This window comes from Pezoporus wallicus, unplaced genomic scaffold (genome assembly GCF_028554395.1).
Source record: "Pezoporus wallicus isolate ANWC-B61680 ecotype Strahan unplaced genomic scaffold, APGP_CSIRO_Pwel_v1 contig_2025, whole genome shotgun sequence".
In the NCBI taxonomy this organism is placed as follows: Eukaryota; Metazoa; Chordata; class Aves; order Psittaciformes; family Psittacidae; genus Pezoporus; species Pezoporus wallicus.
The window spans coordinates 1,221,809-1,242,002 of NW_026640253.1; the positions used below are offsets into that span (position 1 = coordinate 1,221,809).

Below are 20,194 nucleotides of genomic sequence, written 5' to 3' on the forward strand. Positions count from 1 at the left end.
GAATAAGAAAATCCCATAAATCCTACTTTTGGTCAAAGCATAAGACCATAATTAACTCGGCATGTGCTTTTGAATTAAGAACACAGTGTTCTGAGCTTTCTTAAAAAGCTTTTAAAAATGTTAGGGGAATACCTTTCTAGAGCCTTGTTGACTGAGCAGAGTTTTAAGATTTGACACATATAAAGTGATGTTAATTAAATATTGTTATTCCTTTCTGTCAATCAAGTAAGGTTAAGCCTTTTTTGTTACTTGAACAAAAAGGGAAGTGGAACAGGTGAAACTATATAAAATGACTGTGAGGAAAACAGGAGGAATAATATAGTAGGAATTTAATCAGTCAGAATTTATAGGGGATGCAGGAGGTTTAGGTGCTAATTCCAAAGCATTGCATTTTTGGAAGTCCTAATACCATTTGAATATTTTTTGACTTTTTGGCAATATATCATTTACCTAATGAATGTAGAAAATAAATGTAGTGGCAGAAGGCCAGTATTTGACAGATGTATATGGCTTATTTTAAGTTGTATTTGCAAACAGATGTTTAATATGGTTGTCACTGAAACCTTCATTTCATTAAACCAAAATGTCGTTAATCAGAATCCCATTTAATGCTGCTTCAGCTCTTTCAGATGCTATTGGCATATTTTTAAGACAAAAAGAGTTATTGTTTGTATTAGGTATTAAAGTATTACTGATAATGACCCCAAACCATGAATTTTAAAAGGATGCCTATTTATATTTTATTATTTATTTCTGTTAATGTGCATAAACCTGTGGGTGTGTCATATGTGCAAGGACATCTTCAGAACAAGGTTTTCTAGAACTTTCCTTTTGGGAAGAAGTGAAAACTGGACTATAATTATATGACTTGAAGTGCCTGGTACTTAAAATCCACTAGCAAACATCATATGGTTTTCTATATATAGAAGATATTCTATATATGTATCTATTATAATTGACAATTCTAAGGACAAAACCAAGAAGCAGCTATGGACCTGTATGATAATAGCTTATATTGTTTCATCCATGTATTAAGCTTGGACAGTGTATTATTGCTGTAGGGCTTTATTAATATTGTCGGTACTGAAACCTTTGAAGGAGTTAAAAGCACCCAGGAAGAAATGCAGAGCTTGTTTTATGGTTTCTTCTTGTTTTCTGCTTAATGAAAGAGAAATTTCTGCATGAACAGAATTAAATTCATGTGGGGAATTCTGCCTCTAAATCTTTCATTTCCAGACTCTTAATGTTTATTGTGGGTCTTTGGAAACAGTGTGGTTCATGATAACCTAGAGCCATAAAACATTGCTTCAAAAATTTCAGTTCTTTTGAGACTGTGTAGGTACTGAGGTGATATTTCATAGAATGAATCTCTTCTGTAACTTCACTTTGGAAAATTCAGAAGTCTGTGGCAAATGATGCCTGTAGTTAGTGTTTTCCCTTCATCCTGGATAACTGAGGAAATACAGGAGCTTTGATGTACTGGAATGATTTTGCTTTATGATGTTCTTTGTTTAATGAAATAAATACCAGTTATTTGGGAAAAAAAATATTTTCATATTAACATGACTTAAAGCAAACTTAATTTGCACTGCAATATTGTGTTTTTTAAATAGCCAGTGTATTTTTTTCATTTAGGTTTGGGTTTGGTTTTTTTTTTTTTTTTTTTTTTTTTTCTAGTACAGTATTTAGGTTTTCTTCTACAGTGTCCCCCACCTTAAAGACATTCAATACTTGACTGAGTAAATACTTGAGCAACCTGAGCTTCTTGCGAGCTGGAGGCAGGAGCTGATGACCTCCAGAGGTTCCTGACAACCTACATGATGCTGTGGGGCTTCACCACCTCGACCAAACTTCATGCACTTAATTGTTGAGCATAAGAGAACAAATGTCTGTAGGCTGAATTAGAGAGGAAGGCTTTTAAAGTGAAGAGCCCTGATGTACTAAGTAGAAAAGGGCACATAGTATGTACTGCACATTTGAATTTTACTTTGAAACAAAACATTTTGCTTATAATCACCTTTTTGCTTAGAGTAAGCCTCACTTTTGGGATCTTGTATGTTCAAGCAGATACAGTTATGAAGTACCTAGTTTCCTTATTTTATTAAAGAAAATTACAAAAACCATTTATATCCGTGAACATTTTTAAGGGCTCTGAAGTTTAGAACTAGGATTTCTGCATGTTCTTTTTGGACTGGGAAATGATAACAGCTTCTTTAGCACTTCATATAATCTGGGAGAGCAGAAAGCTACCCAAACCTGAAGCAGTTTTAATAGTACAAGATATTACCAATTAGCAATTAAATTAATCAATTTTCTCTGCATTATCTCTCAGTTTTGATACTGACTGTAAGTAATATATTATGCATCTTTGAAAAAAGTCTGTTATACTTTGATCTGCAAATATTTTATTAACAGAGGCTATAAACCACAATGAGTGGCTCAGTTGTGGGTGTTTTTTTCAATGCTTATTTTGATGATATAGCAGTATCTTGGGATGACATACTGTAGTGACTGAGGATAAATATGTGTTGCCAAGGTCTAAACAGCAGCAATAGGGAAGTAATTCAGCAGTCAGTTTCACTCAAAGTTTGAAATCTGTGCTGTATTAGAGGTATGCATAGAAGCTGTGTTAATTGCTAGCTTGTTTTCCATATGGTTCTGTTTTAATGGAGCACATTTGTTGCAGATGGTTGGAAAGTGGGTTGGACAGTGTCTAAACTGGCTATGACTAATTCATACAGTGATTATACTATACTTTAACAGTCTTCTTTCTAAACTTCTTTCATTCACACTTCCCTTGCCATTGAAATGTGGTCCAAGATAACTGAAACGTATTCTTCCTATTTAAACTTGACCTTAGAGAAGAGCAAGGGCATGGGGTGTCTAGTAATTTTTTCCCTGATTCAAATTCAAAACCACACCCCAAGTTGGTTTCTTCAGATGTGTTATCTACATCATTCTTATGGCTTGCTGAGTTTATTTAGCTGAGGTAATGGACTCTAAGGAATGCCACTTGGAGAACTGAAGTGACCTTAACAAATGCTAAAACTGTCTTTGTTCACACCACAGTGCTTTCACCTCTCCATTGGTTTGCAACTGACTATAGCCATTTTGGATACTAATCGCCATTCCTTGTTGGCAAGTTTTAATAATGCTATTTAAATAATGCTAAGATTTGAGGACACTAAATACTTGCAGTATATGAATGCTTGCATTCACATAGTTGTTCGTTATGTAAAACTGAAAGTACAAATGCAGCAACATGTTGTATATCAGTTTAGTGATGACATGTATGATAAGAATCTTTCATCTCTTAGCCTCATCTTTTAGCAGATCACCTATGAAATTATCCTAAATCCATAGAGGAAATTAAAATATACAAGATTGTCCAGCACTGATGTAGTTGATTCTTATAACAGTTTATCTGAGTCTCTTGAGACAAACTTTGTATGACTGACTTTGCCTTTGGTGAAAACTACAGTGAATGTCATAGTCAAACTCCAGTTGATGGTTCTTAATAAGGAAAAAAAAGAGCACTATGCTTCAGTGGGTTTCTCTATCATTTTTACTGTTGTTTTCTCACATTGTCACTAAAATATTCTCTTTGTTATCTGAATGGGACATCTGCTGACTGGCCTAGCTCTCTTTACCTGATTGTGTGAAAAGACTTGGTTAAATCTGTTAGGCCTTGGAGGCCCAGTAACCTGCTAAGTGCTATAGAGCCTGAAAGACGTTATGTCCTTGGACTAACTTGTCTCTTCTACTTAAAGCTGTATGTGATAGATAAAACAAACTTTCATATGAAAAACTGGGGTAACTTGTGGACATGTTAATGAGTAGCTGCATTTTTCTTACCCTAAGGTGTATAAAAAAACATATGGAATAAGATGTATTCTATAGTAGGGCAGAAAAATAAAACAAGCTAAGTTTAAAAGAAAGTCTTTTTCTCTGGCTCTATCACAATCTTGCTCAATTGGGATTGATAATTTGTTTGAAAAGGTAGGAAATCCACTCTACTGTAGCTAACAACATAGAATAAAGCAGACCATTTGGTGGTTAGCACTAAGATGTCTGAACTATAGGTTTGATGCAATAGTACTATAACTTGAAGATTTACCTAATTTAATTCTTTTCTCAAAGCTGTCCCCTGCCCTGCACTGCTGTTTACCACAGTGATTTGTCTGCACTAGCTAAAGTTTAGTTTAAAACATGTTTGCATTTGATTGGTGTTTTTAGATTTTGATGGCTGCTAGTTCCTCTCTACAGAAGTAACCTTTTAAAATGTCAGTTTTAATGTACAAATTTCATGAGAGTAAAAAGACTTTTAAAATACTAATTTTAGACTCCTCTGCTGAGTTTCTAGTCATCTGCTGTTGTCTCAGGCTGAGTCTTGGAAAATTAAGTCAGTAGTCATTACAACAAAATGTATACTCTGGATTTCATGTGGACAAAAGTTCCTTTTCAAATTCTTTTTCTGTAACTGTTGCACAAGCGCCAAAGTAATCTTCTGTCATTTTGCTTGTTGATACTTACCCTTCCTTCTTCCTTCTTTCCATGCCCTTCTGTCTCTCTGTGTCTAACGTGCTAGATTTCCTGCAGGAGAGAATTCCTTTCCTCTTAGGCGATAACTCCTCTCAGGGAGGACTAAGTAGGGTATATGAGATTGCATGTTGTGCTTTGTAACAGAAAAACCTCACAAATTAGGTGTACAGTTTATAAAATAGTTCATGTAAAACATGGTTTCGGGAGTTTTTCCCTCTGAAGGTAACCCAATATTAAATTACTGTTAAAAGATCTGATATTTTTCTGTAATCTCAATTGCTCCATCTTTTCCTGTAATTTCTCATATTGTCTTAGGTTGCTGTGTCATATACTCCATTACAGAGGTGACACTGAAATTCAAAAGGATTGGAAGCTTAATCTTCCCCCTACCTCCCCCCCCTTGCATTCCAGTGTCCCTTGTTCTAAATCAGAAAAGCAGCACTTGTTTTGGCTTCAGGGAGCTGTATGTTCAAGCTCACAGCTGGAGGTATGGTGCTGCAGTGATGGTCACCAGTGATGATGGGAAGGGAGAGTATAATGAATTAAAAAAAACCCCACCAAACCAACAAAAATACCACCACATAACCCCCCCCCCCCCCCCCCCCCGGATTAAAGGCAAATGCTTCATTCTTTCCTCTCTCCAAGCTCCTGTACAAATTGTGCACACAGATGAAAGAATTGCAGAAGGGAATATGCTCAGATTTTGAATATCAACAAGAGATATTTGGTTGTGATATTGCCACATATGGAAGTAGTGAGATTTTCTTTATTGTCTTTCAGTTACGTTTCCAAAAATTGTGTCTTTTTGGTCATTATTCTTTTCAAAGAAGTAATAGAGCTAAGCCTTTTCATTTAATTGTAGTAAAATGTTCCCTTAAAGTGGAATAAAACATTATATTTTTTTACTAGTTCATATAGAAAAACATATAAATGTAATAATATTTTAACTATAGTTTGTATAAATCTCTCTCATTTAAACGCTATGCAAATCTTTCATACCCCAGGGCAATCAGCTGTGAGACGATAATGTATGGTATAGCAAGCATACACCATAAATTTGATAATCATACTTGTGAGTTCTTCATATTTCATACAAAGAATTGGGATGAATAAAAATAGAGGAAAAAATATACAATTTAATTATAAATATCAGTGTGTAAAGGAAGTAAGAAAAGATTACCTTGGTCATCTGCGCTTGCCTGTGCTAAAACTGTATGCTGGCCAGCTGAGTGCTGGTCGGATACTATGCTTTATAGTGGAATGTGGGGATATAATGGAATCAATTCCTTTCATATGTACTCAATTATTTTTGGAGTCCTATTATTTCCCTGTGTGTTCTGGCTGATGAAATAAGGAAAGGACCCTTTTAATGGGGGCAAATGGAAACTTTACTGCTCAGCTTGTACATGTTATCCAGCTGGACTGATGGGCCACCGTTTACAGACTCATGGGTGGGAGGCTGTTTTAAAGGAAATGAAAAAAACATTTGTTTAACTGCATGGCAACACAAATATTTTATCAAGTGAGGGCTGACTATGCATTTCATTATGACAAAAAGGTACATGCTTGAGGGAAAAAAATAAAGCAAAACATTATCTCTGTAGAATTTGAAATAATCACTCTATACATGATTATCTGAAGCCTCCCTTAAAATTTATATGTTTAACTCTTTCATTTTTTTTTTAATTCCTTTTCTAATTTGAAGTAGTTTGTCAGAAGGAAGTGCTTGACAATGTTTCCTATTAAATGAAGATGCTAGGCAGAAGTTCTCAGGGTTTTGCAGTGAGTCCCTGAGCTGTCCCCAAGCTATTGCAGTTCTCATTTTCCTCCCTTAGTTCTGCTCCATCCTCTCTTATTGAGGCATCTGCTCCATGAGGCTGCTTACCTATAGCACCTGCTTTGTTATGCACTTTGTGGTGTCCTCTGTCAGGTACCAGAGCAAAGAAATGGCTACATATTTCCATCTGCGGATGGAAAGGGAGGCTTTGAAGAAAAGGCTGAGAACACAACCTAAGGATTTTGCTTAAATTTACCTGTACGTGTAGGTATATATCCCTACATAAATACTTATGCATACACACAGAATTATATGAGCATATATATATATATATATATATATATATATGAAAAGTTAGTGAAACTGTGTTTTCAAAACCCATTTGGGATAATCATATTTTTTATAAATGTTGGAGAAACCAGGTAGTTCTGCAGCTCATTCTCTGTGATTATCAGCAAGATATCTATAACCATGCTAAGTTACCTTGGTGGAATGCTGAATTGATTACAAGAATTTAAAAAATCAGGTGCTTCAATTTATTTGCATTACTTTGCTTACTAAACTGCTTTAGTACACTGCATCAGTGTGACAGAACTTTCAGCTGTGTCAGCAGTGGATATTTTGTAAAGATTAGATACACCCCAAAATCTTAATATATTACAAAAAGGACACATTTTCAAAATCTGTTACCCTAAGCTCTTTGAAAGTGAACTATGAATGAGTCTATATACTCTAATTAAGGTATCCTATTTTTTAATAGGGTTGTGTATTTTAACTCCACTCTTTCGAAGTGAAAAATTTAAAATCCTGATCATTATATAGGCAGAAGAAATGAGTGCCCGTGGTACCCATTTGGTGGTGCATATCATTAAACTGCAACAGGTATACCTTTGGAGGGATGTTTAATGTGTGAAAATTTGATAGATGGAGTTTTAAGAAGTGTAGTGAAAGTGCCTGCTCGCAGCACCTTCCAGGTCTGAAACACTGTGTGGCACAGCTCCAGAAAGATTTGTCAGCCTGAAAGCTGTTGCAGCTGGAGCTGGATTTTAGTCTGAACCTGGGAAAGATATGTACAGGATACAGCGTATAAACAAAGTGCACTCACTGTCCTGACTTGATTAATTTGTCTGTTCTGATCCACTTTATAACAAAACAGCGCAGTGATATGGCTGGCTGATTGGATATTGAAAGCTCCAACTTTGGGAAGGCAAAAAAAGCCCAAACCTTTATATTCTTTCGTTTGGTTTTCTTTTGTTTTGAAGTGGTACCTGTTTCAGACTGCTTAGAGATTCAGTTTCCCTCATTCTCTCTTTTTATCAGCACATCTCAAATCAGTTTAGAAAGGTGATTTATAAAGGCTTTGTTTCTCCAGTTTTACATAGGGGTAAACCAAGGTATAAAAAGGTGATTAGCAAGCCAGGTACTGAGTGAAAAATAAGCCTTGCGGTTCTGTGTGCCCCTTTCATTAAGCAATACTGATTGGGAAATTTTGACTAGTGGGAAAATTGTAAGTTGAATGGTGGAAGGTGTGTAGTGAATTATTTTTTTGAGGAGGTGCAGAACTTGACTACATGGCTATCTATCCTTTGTGTGTGAGTATGATGCTGTAATTATATATGAATGATGCCTTTCTGCATATGAGCTATTTTGTGTTGGGCTCACCAGCAAACTGAAATCCCTAAACAGTTACATTTGGCCCAATTTCTCTTGAAATCTAGCCTGTTTTTCTGAAGTGCGGTGCAAGCCAAATTCACATATGGATAATTTTCTATTTACTTAATTGGGGTGAAATTTTCACATAATTTGTGCAAGCTACTTTTGCATGCTAGAATGCAAAAATATTTTTTTTTTTTAGATGGTCATTGAGTATATTATCTGTACTTGAAAATATATAGGTATTTTTTTTATTGCATACAGTATGAAATAGTAGTATATCAACTTAATTTCTGACAGTATAAAATCAGTGATGAATTGCATAGATCAGTATTCTTCTGCAGAGGACAATTTAGGATATAATAGCCCCATCAGTTACTGAAATCAAGTGATAATAGCCGGAAGAGTGGAATTGACTACTTGTATAATTTTTGTTCTGTCATTTATCTAGTTTATCTTCAGGACTAAAAAATTAGCAGATATGAAAATATGAAAACTCCAATTGCAATGAGAATTTAAGTTGTTAGGTCAAAAGTTCAATAGTTTGTTCACAGGGGCAACAGTTCCAAAACAAATAAAAAATTTATAAGGGATTTGAAAACTGGTTTGCACATTATATCACAAATCAGATGGGAATGAAGTTTTGAAATAGAATGGAATATCTAGAATTGCAAAAAGTTAAATAGTAATAAGAATTTCTAGTGGTGAATGTGGAAATCCAGTAAGTGACTTGAGTTTAAATATGTAACTTGCTGGATCCTGTAGTTCTTGGGGCTGAAAAAGAGTGATCTTTTGGAAGCCCAAAAAGCAGAGAGCCTTGATTTCTCTCATCTGCCAGATATACAAAGCTGTACATACAGTGATACCAGTCTGGACTGACCAGGTGGAATAGGATGTGGAGGACCTGTAGAGAAGGATGCATGGAAAAAAACTAAGATAGGTTGAGCATAATGGGACAAACAAAAGACCTGTTACCAGTGCTTAGAGATAAGAACTATTCTTGTTTCACAGTATATGAAGGTAGAGAAAAATTGTATAATCAGTACTAGTGTTTGGGGGCACAAGATGGTAATTTGAAGAACATGATTGAGTTCCATTGTATGACAGTTTTATGGGTTCCATTATGTATGTATAGTTCTCTATATATAGTTCCGTATTTGACGGATTCATTCATATAAATATAAATATAGCATACTAATTGGTGGGACTATGAATACAGTTATAAGGAACCAAATTTCCTTTTTTTCATGTCTTTGGGTCAAATCTGTTTACATTATTATGCATGGAATCTCAATGACTTGATGATATTTCTTCCTAGCAATACAGTTTATTCTGCTATACATCAGTGCAGAATGTACTGTGACTTTTGCTTGGGTTTGTGAAAGTGATGTTCAAAGAAACGAGCAAGTAGATTGTCTTTTCTGTGCTGTATTGGCCACCAGAGTTTCCAGGATCAACATGACAGAGCACTATAGTTACTCAGAGATGTACTGTAATGGGCTCAGTTGAACTCGTAATGTATCAAAGCCCAGTCCGTGTCTTATTCTGCATCAAACCAGTATGATTGCTGAGTATTTGCCTGCTTTACTAGTGTTTCCACCATGCTGTACCACTAGCTGCTGCTGTGCCAGCCTGTCTTTTGTTAGACTCCCACACTGAAGACTTAGATGTTGTTCTTTTACACGTATTTCTATGTGCTACATGGGTATTCAGCAAAACCCACAGGACGCAAAGTACTGTATTCATGTAAGCAGTGATTGTTCTAACGCTGGCTGTATACAGACTGTACCTGGACAGCTCTCTAGGTGGTAAATGTGAAATGGTGCGGATAATTTGCTATCTAAGCAGCTCTGATCATAAAGCATGAAATCATGTTCTGTGTAGGATACTAATGCAGATTTTATTACTTGTTCACTAAAAGAGCATTGGCATATTTAATATATTTTAAGGAACAAATAGAACTTTTGGGAAACTGTGTATTTGCATTGCGAATATCAAGTAGCCATCAGAAGATGTCTCTCCAAACATAGTGTGTGCAGAGTCACAAATGAAAATATTGTGAATTTCCTGAATGTGAGTTGTAAAGGATAGAGACATCTATCACTGCACAAAATCTGTTTGTCATTAGATGTTAACTTAATTTATTTTATTAGAAATAAACTTAGCAGTGTGTTTTCTGTCTCACAGAGATGGTTTTAATCAGGAAAAAATAAGAACTAAGAGGCAGCCAAGGAACACTAGTGGATGATATGCATATATGTGAAGATAGGTTCTCATATCTTAAGATGTGAGGAACTTGGCAGAACAGAAATTAAGTTTAAACAAATAAATAAATAGTAGTACTGGCTGATGACAGTGATATCTCGAAGTTGTAGAAGACTATTGTGAAATTCAGCATGTTTTTTTAACCAGGTAAAATATTGTTACTATGTAGTTCATTTTATTAACATTTTGTTTGCCAGAATTTACCACCTTTTAAGCAGCTCAGGTGTTTGGGTGAATTGAAATTACTGTCTTTGCAAATAAGTGTATTTTCCTTTTTATGTAGGTCATTTCAGTGACTTACATGTAATAGTGTTACTGTTTTCAAGGGCAAGTTCGCAGTTTTTTTCAGGATTGGGACTATGTTGTGAGGGAGTACAGTGGCAACAGTGTAATCTGACCTGTAACGTGTAAAATGGAGACAAGCAATACAGACCATTGACACATGGGTTTGAGATGAAACCACACACATGGTACTTTATATATTATAATTGGCTTAACCTTGCTGGTTTGTAATTTATCTGGAGAAGGATTGAATTATGCTTTCCTTTGAGTAGTGGTTTGGGGGGCATTGGGATTTGGAATCCCACTGTACCTTGTCTCTGGTCTGATAAATGTTTAAGTAAAACATAATGCAATAAGGGATTCAAAATGACTGAAAATCCTTCTTGCAGTCATTTTTTTCCCTTACTGGTCAATTAGGGATCGCGATCACTTGAAAGGGGGGGAGACTTCTGTGAATGAGCGGACATCGAGGCTAGCACAGCTTTTCAACATCTCATCCAACTTCCTACTACTGTGACCTAGGAAGAACGCTGTCAGGCTGTGCTGGTATGTCTGGAGGGATCCTTGTGGCAGAGACATCAAGTTACGGAGAAAGCCTTTTTTTTCCTTATCTGTTGGTAAAAAATAGGTCAAGTGGGGTTAATCTTGACTGCCCAGCTAATTATTCTGGACTTGTTAGGAAGGTATTCTTTGTGGTGCTGAACAGCAGCCTCTGCTGCTGTTGTTCGGATCCAACATTCATACTGTCAGCAAGGTTTTGCTTCTTCTTTGATATCACATGGTGAGCCTCTGAGTATTGTGTGACATTTCAGCTTGCCAGAGATGTGTATTCTCTGACTGCAGGACTGGGTCTGTGTGGAGTGTTGGTGCTTCAAAAGACTAATGAATATTGTTGCAGTTATGATTTCAAAAAAAGAAGGCACTTTTGTTACATTTTGTCACTGGGAAATCTTGTGTGAACTGAGTAAGTTTGCTAAAACACAAGTATTCAAAAAAGCAGACCTTCAAGTACCATGAGGTTTACAAAAATGTTTTCTATTTGGTTTGAGTCTTTGAAGTCACATCATCAGTCTTTCTCCTGTAACATATTTTAAGAAAACATCACAAGACTTGTGGAAAAGTTTTGAGCTTTAGCAGCTCTAGCTTAATGTAGTGTGTTCAATAAACTTGTGATGAATGGTGAACTGGGAAAGGGCAAAAATATACTTGTGTTTGGGTTCTTTTAATGCTTTATTGCTTGTCGTAAACAAAACACAGAAGCAGAATCACAGCAAGCTGGGGCTGGCTCTTTTGAGATTTACAGAAGTATATCTGTAGTTTCTGTCTGTGAGGGTAAGAATTTTCCATTCTGTGCTTTTCGCTGTGCCTCATCCAAGTGTCACCTGGCCCATGGTGATTTCAGAATGTTTTTTTCTTTCCCTACAGTGTCTGAATGGGCACAGATTTCTTTCCAGTTAAGATACAGCAATCTCATGTTGACTACTGAACTCTGATCTTTGGCTGGGTGCATGCTTGTTTCTTTAAGCACATGTGGTGCGGAGTAGACCTGGAGTTGGATAATTCATAGGAGCTGGGTATTATTATTACTACTACTTGAAAGGGTCTGTATTATTTTGCACAGCAGTGTGGTCACCTGGCAGCAGGTCATTAGCATTTTAGGTTTTTTTCCTTTGTAACAATGCACAACATGCTAATTAGAGGGTTTTGAAAGCTAAGCAACCTGTTTTAAAATCAGACATTTTAATTTGCAGCTTTAATGGCTGTATTATAATAACTGGCCTGGCTTGAGAAAGAGGGGGAGAGAAGTACTTCTCATGTTCCAGTAGCAAGGCCCAATATAACAGAGGCTGACAAAATTAAAAACCTCATAATTTGACCTTTGCCTGGGATAAAAGGCTGTTTCATAACAATTTCCTTTTGTTCTTTGTTTAAGCCATTACTCCAAAAGGAGCCTCCGATTAATCTAAGTAAATGCATCATTACAGTCCTAATCCATGTCCTTCTGTCTGTGTCTGTTTTAATTAAATAAGAAACACTAGCAGAAAGATATCACGCACAAAGCTGTGATTGGAGAAAGAGGGTTGTTTGATCAGAGTGAGATTAAAAAAGGCTTTACTGTTTTGCCCTTTTGCTCTAAATGCCATAATGTAGGTTAAAGGAAGAAAACTTGCCTAATAGTTTAGCACATTGCTCCCCATTATGTTATCAAAATAACCAGATTTACCAATGAAACTGTCCCAGACATCCAATTAATTATATACAGAACATTGACAGACAAGTGGTATGGCAACTTGGTTTAAATAATTTGACACATTAATGTGTTTGGGACTCTATACACAGTTGGTCAGAGCCAAAAATTGTGTTCAAGTTGCAGGGTTTTTATATTAAATCAAGCACTGAGGAAAACTATTAATGATTTTAGGTACTTTCTTTCTTTTAGTACTTGTGGCTCAGAAATGGTAAACCTGATCTGATGCAAGCCTCTGATTTTTTAAAGTATTTTTATTTCTCACAAAATCAGGATAATTATTTTAAAGTGATGAAGAATCCGTTTCATAAATCTAGCTAGTTAATATTGCTAAAGCAATACATATGTAAGAGACTCTACCTCAAGGTAGTGTTTCAAGATCCCTGTGGTGAGGGTTTTCTCCCATATCCCGGCCATTATTTGATGTAATGAAAAGAGAAAGTGTGCAACACAGAGATTGTTAATTAATTTAGCCTAACAAGATGAAGATAAATGAAGCAAAGCATAGATTGAATGAAGCAAGAGGTCTTATTTACAATTTAATACTTCTTTATATTAGGCATTTTTCAATTTACAAAAGAAAAGACCCCAAGTTTAAAGAAAAATGTGTTGTGTGAATACATGCAAGACAACTTGACATTATGCAAGCAGTTCTAAGGGCTGCTGGAAATACCTTTTGGGTTAACCTTTAACTTTTAAGTTTTTTCCTTTCTTTCCTTTTCACATTTTTTCTCCCATTTTGATTTACAATATGTTGATAAGAATAAGAAAAATTTAAAACTTAAACTTTTTGCCATTGAACTAAACAGCAAAGTACCAATGGGCCCAGATTCTCTTGTTTCTGATTGTTTATATTGACATAGAGTCATAGCCCTGTTTTGAGCAATTTGTATGCGGGAAGATGCATCAAGAGAGGTAACTGTACAAAATACAATAAAACACAATTTTAATTCCTCTTAATTAAAACAGTGTAAAAATAAAGTGTAAATCTGTTATTGCTTGTATGTTTTCAATTGCAATGAAAGCTAAGAAGGGAATCCAAGACAGTGTTAATTAACAATGATTCGATATAATAAAACTATGCTTTTTCATAGGGGAGGATTTTTTTTTTCTTAAAATCATGTTAATCTTCAACATTTTGTGAAAAGCTGTATATTTTACTGTCAGTTAACACCCCTTTGCAAATTTATAAGGTATTCCAGAGATTTTAGGCATCTCTTCCCCCGAGACTATCCAAAGCTAACCGTAAGCTACAGTTTATATCAACTGAGTCACTACAACTCAAGGTGTCTTAGGTTTCAAATTACAAAGCTTAGGATATAATTCTGTAGAAGAAGTGAAGAAAAAATAAAGTAAATAATTTTTAATATCTAGCCAGCTAACCAACAGTCCTGTGTTGTGACTGACTTAGGAGTACCTTTATCATTTTGATCTAAACCCAGAATTATAAATTATTACCAATTATATTGTCTTTTTTTCTTTTTTTTTTTTTAAATAAAACATCTTCCTTTTTACAGATGAATTGGGTCTGTCCACTATTTGACCTTCTGTCATTATTTCTGTCTGTAAAGGAAGTGCCTGCCTTCCTTTTGCAGTAGCTAGACAGCGCAGTGTTACCTAGTGTCACTACAGGCAGTGGTCTCTACAAATAGCATTATTATGGTCCCTATGTTTTTATCTTGGGGGTCATGAACAAATCAATGCAACTGCTTCTAAAGATTTCAATAAATAGGACTTTTTATCCAGACAATTGCCTTTTATATTAGTTTTAAACAAAACTACTAGTCCATCAAGAGTTTCAAAAGGAAAACAATTCTACAGAGTGCTGGTATGGCAGCACAGACCAATCATTATGGCACCCATTCTCCAGTCCTTTATTTTTCAAGTCCACAACAATAGGTTGTTGATTCAATGGACAAGACCAGAACAATTAAGTTCTCTGTTTAGCAGCAGTGCAGCATTTTAATGCCCTCCTCTAATAATGGTCTCATTATTGTTATTCTAAGACTGGGCCTCAGAAGGAGGAATATTTGCTGGAGGTACGTCATTATTTTGCAAATTTCGATTAGCTCATCATGTTGTCTGTACTGTGAAAATCGTAGCTAATTAGGGCAGTCAGTTAGACTACCAGCTTTTGAGCTTATGAGTTAAAAGGTAGCACACTTGATAGGCCAATGATGTGAAAAAGGTGGTAAAAAGGGGGATTAGAGCTGTTGCCTTAGTAACTCTAACTTCCATCTGTGCCAGAACAATGGACCTGTGTTTCTCCCCCACCTTGGTGTAAAAATTGGTTTTGTTTTGAAAGGACAGGGCTTTTTATGACAATCTGGAATTCAGCCTAAGGGGTGTAGTTTTAGTTGTTAGGAGAGACCATTGGAGGATAGGAAAGATGAAAGGTCATTGTCTCTGTAACAATAGTGGATTGTTCTGTCCCATTATTTCCAGCCAGCCACTCAGTCAGGTGATAGAAGAGATACCACCGGTTTAGTCAGGTGGAACCGGAGAAAAAGATAATGCACCTTTTAAAGAACAAAAGATAACTTGCCTTTATTAAACAAAGTTGCACTTATTTGTGACCATCCTCTGAAAGGGGTTGTTTACTTACATGCTGTTCCAGCCTGCTTTGTTCAGCACTGCCTCTGTAGGCCATCACGTCTCTGGGAAGCAATCCAATGTGTTAGAAAATGTTGCTTAAACTTTCTTCCCATGAAGAGGAGCCCCCAGGAGTACCACTGATGTGATGCCCAACAATAAATTTAGTTGTTGTAGCTTTCTCACATTCTTGGTGTTCCTAAAAGGTTTTCCTTCAAATACACACACAACAAAATTAACTATAAATATGAAATAAATTTGCTTCAACACTTCATAGCATTTTATTATAAATTCTACAGCACATATTATAGAAAGTTTACAGCAAACTATATTAGATGCTGCTGAAGAGAGAGAGCAGTAGACAGAGAGCAGAGACCTATGGTTGTGTAAAAATAAATTTGCTATTGAACTACTGTTATGCAAAGGGAAATAGCCTCTTCTGTGCTATGCAGTAACTTTTGGGGACTCTGTCTCTTTTTCTAAGGAAAAAACAAAAGTACTGCAGTAATATCTAATAAAACAGCTGTAGCAAAATTTATCAGGAAAGCCCTGAGTCACTGTCTTCCAGAATAAAAAAAAAAAAAGAGAAAAAAAGAGAGAAAAAAAGACTTTCTTATGATTACTCCATTTTGCAGCACTATGCCTCAGTCATCTATGCAAAAAGTTTATTTTTCCCAATCATAGCAATTCCCAAGGTCCTACTTATATCCCCCAAACAAAGACTAGTTTCTTCAGGTCAGGATTTCCAGAATGTTTCACCCTCCTGTACTAGATCTCTACACCTATTTACAGGGCTGGCTTTATAATCTTTTTACTCATTTCGCAACAGAGCTGCCAAAATGTTTTGAATTCTGATGAAACTGATAAAATGGATGCGGATTTCTACTACCTTTGAAATATAAAATTACATGTAATTGTTAGGTATCCCATCTTAAACTGTTTTGACCTTATTTGAACTCCCCTTTTTAGCTATTCTGGGCCTCTCTTATCTCATTTTTACTCCTGGCCACTCTTGCTCTTGCTTTCTGACAACACAGATGGACAGCCTTGCACTAACTGATAACTGCGGCAATTTCTGAGCACACTATTCGGTAATAAAAGATGTTATTTTCAGAATTCAGCAGGCATGCGTTATATTTAAACACACACCGAAGATGAGAGGTTGAGCAGTAGCTTCATGGGTGTATGCTGTCCTATGAGCCATTGGACTTTACAGCTTTCAGTTTGTTGATGCATTGGTTTACTGGCTCCTAGGTTTAGTAAGTAGAGTTTTAAGAAAGAGAAAGTAGTCTTTTAACCATTTATGAGCTTGTAGCTTTTTAAGATAAGCTATTCTTAAACTTTCTCTTTAGCTTGCTAATTAATTGTCATGTATGTACTTCATAATTTTTGTTATTTTTGCACTAAAATGAACTGAACATTGGAGGCTGCTTAGTTCAAAATGGGAGCCCTGCAAAGGGTTAACCAGCAGAGAATTACAAATGAACTATCGGGAAAGTTGATTATTAATCCAGCAAGAGAGAAAATATCCTTCCAGTTAGCAAGAATTAGTACCTGAAGGACTGATAATATTGTTCAGGCTGTCGGTGTGGAATGGCAAAGTCAGGTAAGCTAGACATCTTCTCAAAGAAATAAGTCTTTTCTTTCTGTTTTGATTTTGGTTTTGTTTGTTTTTTGTTTTTTTGTTGTGTTTTTTTTTTTGTAAGAGGGCTTAGTTTTAGAAGAATCTTTGTTGTTTTACTTAAAACTATCTGCAAATGAAACAGCATATGCTGCTCCTCAGTTTCCTCAAATGAATGAAAGAAACGAAAATTGTGCTTTAACTTTGGTAAGAAGATATATTTCTAAGCTATGAAGTGTATGTAGCAGTGAAATATCTTAACAAGTTTTTACTTGTTTGTGGTTACGTGTGAGAACTGTTGGCAAAACCTGAAGAGTTCTTTGCAATTACAACCTAATATATTAAGTAAGTCTGTCTTTAGTTGTGCCTGAACATATGTGGAGGTTTACAGAAACTTTTATGTCGCTGAGCTCTTTCATTTGGAGTTATTAGACTTCAGTTTTCACACTGTATGAATGATTTATTCAAGTTTGTTTTGATATTGTGGACACATTTGTGTTCATTAAAAAACTTTTTTTTGGTGGGGTTTCAAAAGTCTGTGATCTGGGGTTAGAAGGAAATGGATGTTTGGTAAACATACCACTGTGTTTATACATAGAAATGCAAACCAAACCATTAGATCAGTTGAACATAATCTTCTTATAATTTTGGTAATTTTCTGAAGACTCAAAGCTCTTGTCTTAGGGTAAACTTTCAGATTTGTCTGTTACATTTGTGCTGCTGACGCTAATCAATAGGTGTGACAAACATTTATTTTTTCAATGTAGTCTTCACTATTTAGTTTATTATATGATGTGTGTAAAATCTTAACTAGTGGCCTAATGCTGTAGAAATTAGGAAGTCTGTATACAGTATTTAATGACTTTCCTTAAGTTGTGTGCTGTTACTGAAATTAGCAACATTTAAATAAAAAATCCTGATTTGCTTGTTGAATGGAATTCAATATGCATATGATGTTACTACAGTACCTGAAAGCCTGAAAGCTACATAAAAGGGACTGTGGTGTTACAAATATGAAAATAGTGATAAAAACTGAAAGCAATCCAAATCCGAAGGCTGAGCCCCTGTAGCAAATTAGTTCTATGTAGTAACATTTCATGAGCCATGCAGAAAGGAAGAAGCCTTTTGATTTTGAGAATGGGATTAAGATACAACCTAGGGGCAAAGGAGAAACAGAAAGGAGGGAAGCAGAGGCAGTGAGGAAAGTGAAACAGAGAAGTGGCATTTGTCTGAGAGGCTTCATTGTCTTGCATGTGACTTTGGCCTACTCGAGGAGAGAGACAGCTGGTGGCCAAGTTTTCTGAAGGGCAGCTCATCATGTTAGAGTAAATTAAAATCCTAGAATTTGCTGATGATTTAGCCAACAGGGCAAGAAATGGTGGGATTTTGGAAGCTGTGGTGAATATTCATATATACAGAGAGGCAAATAACTTCTTGTGGCATATTTTATCTGAGTATTTGAAAGAGAATAGGGTCCACACAAATAAGCTGCTTTGTCTGAATTTGAACACCAGCATCTAGGAAATATATAAAGAGCAAGAAAACTAATGATGAAAAAATTATCACACAGGAAATGATATACGTAGAAAAAACAAGATTGTAATTAGTGGAGGAGAGTAAGAAACTGATTAGAGAAATGAAATTTCCCAGATGTTTAAGGAAAAAATGAAAGTTAAATTAGATAAGCTCTTTCAACTAGTACTGGAAGAGAATGCTTGCTTCAGAATGAGAAAGCTGAACTTAAAATTTGAAACGAGTTTAGCTTAACTGTTTTCCGGCACGAGTGACTCTTTGGAATGCTCTGCTTGGAACATCATCAGTGTAGTGCTGTTAGGGGAAAAAGGAAACCCAACAAAATGAAAACTCACTGTATGCTTATTTGGAATGATTAAGGCAATTGTATTACTTCTGTGTGTATTAACCCAGAAATTAGACAAATTGTTTAGATTTTTGAAGTAATATGTCAGGATTTCTTGTATTTTGTATGTATATGCAGTTGACATCTGAGCTCTCTGGTTTGAGAGGCAGACTTTAATCACAATATTAAAATATAGTGTAAATATTAACTTTTGGCAGAATCCTAGATTATCAAACTCTACCTGCAACTGAAAAGAAACAGCCTTGAGCCCCCCAACTGTAAGCCAGTATAAATTAGCTGTTATTTAATCATTATAATTTAAATCAACTGTGATAAAAAGAATATTCTTACATAAAAAATGGAAATAAAACATATCAAGAGGAAACTGTCTTTTTTGTGCTTATTACAGTGACTCATTTCAAATTCAACAAGTCATAGTGCAACCCGTGAAAAATGTCCCCTTGCAAGTCAGTTCAGCCTGACTCCACGGCTGACATGATCCTTGCTTTTGCGTCAGTTTTAGCTTCTCACTTGTGTGTTTAAAAAAAAAAATGGGGGAGAGAAGGGAAGAAAAAGTTGTATGTGTCTGGGGTAGATTGATAAGGACATCATCTGATTCAGTGGAGCTAGTTTGGCTGAGTGGGATTTTTATGTTAAGTAAAACAGTTGTGTTTTCTTCAACGCAGACTCCCAGCATTTGTAGCTGAAAGCCTGTTTAGAGGCTTAAGGTTGGGAAGTGATGGATTTCCAGAAGTCTCTGATAAACTAGACATATATCTGGAAATAGCTGCAGTTTAGGGGAGGTTCATGGAGCAGTCAGCCTGCAGCAAGCAAGCCGTTCCTCTCCCTACATGGTTGGGGCAGCAAGATGCAATGATGGGAGGGGCGGAGCATAAATATCTGTAAGTTGGTTGATTCTCTTCTTTATGAAAACCTGGTGGTAGCCAGAAAGAAGCTTGTCTACAGAAGCAGATGGCCAAAGCAAAGGTTGGGCCAGGTTATTTTTGTTCCTTGGACCGCACCTTGTCTATGGTGACAGTACTGGAGAGAGAACGTGTTCCAGCTCATTAGGAGCTCAATGAGGCCAAATGGATAACACTAAAGTATTTTATAAAATTCAGTGTAAAACTGCATAGGTCAAGGAAGCTCATGTCTTATTAGCTATGGTTAAGGTCAGTTATCCACACAATGAGGGAGAAACTCTTTCATAAACAAGTAGATAAATACGGTGCAGCTGGTGCTTAGCTGTGCTTCAGGCTGTTAGACTGCCAAAAGAGCTCATGAGCAACTCTGGCTTTTACAGAGTCCTTATGGAACATCAGCAGCTTAGAGTGGTCAGATGTAAAATTACAAGGT

The 20,194-nt window shown here is 35.9% G+C and overlaps 1 protein-coding gene across 16 annotated transcripts in view; it reads left to right on the top strand.

Annotated features, from left to right (window-relative positions):
• The window catches only part of SOX6 (SRY-box transcription factor 6), a 371,657-nt gene that overhangs the window by 95,191 nt on the left and 256,272 nt on the right, over positions 1-20,194 (top strand). For 5 of the 16 annotated variants that reach the window (XM_057418202.1, XM_057418203.1, XM_057418192.1 and 2 more), the window contains exon 1: positions 15,953-16,965. The exons of 8 other annotated variants lie outside the window; for them this stretch is intronic. The gene's annotated coding sequence lies outside the window, so the exon portion shown is untranslated. Of the gene's footprint in view, positions 1-15,952; positions 16,966-20,194 lie in introns of those variants that run through there. 3 more of the 16 variants (XM_057418205.1, XM_057418206.1, XM_057418208.1) reach the window with 1 other exon arrangement.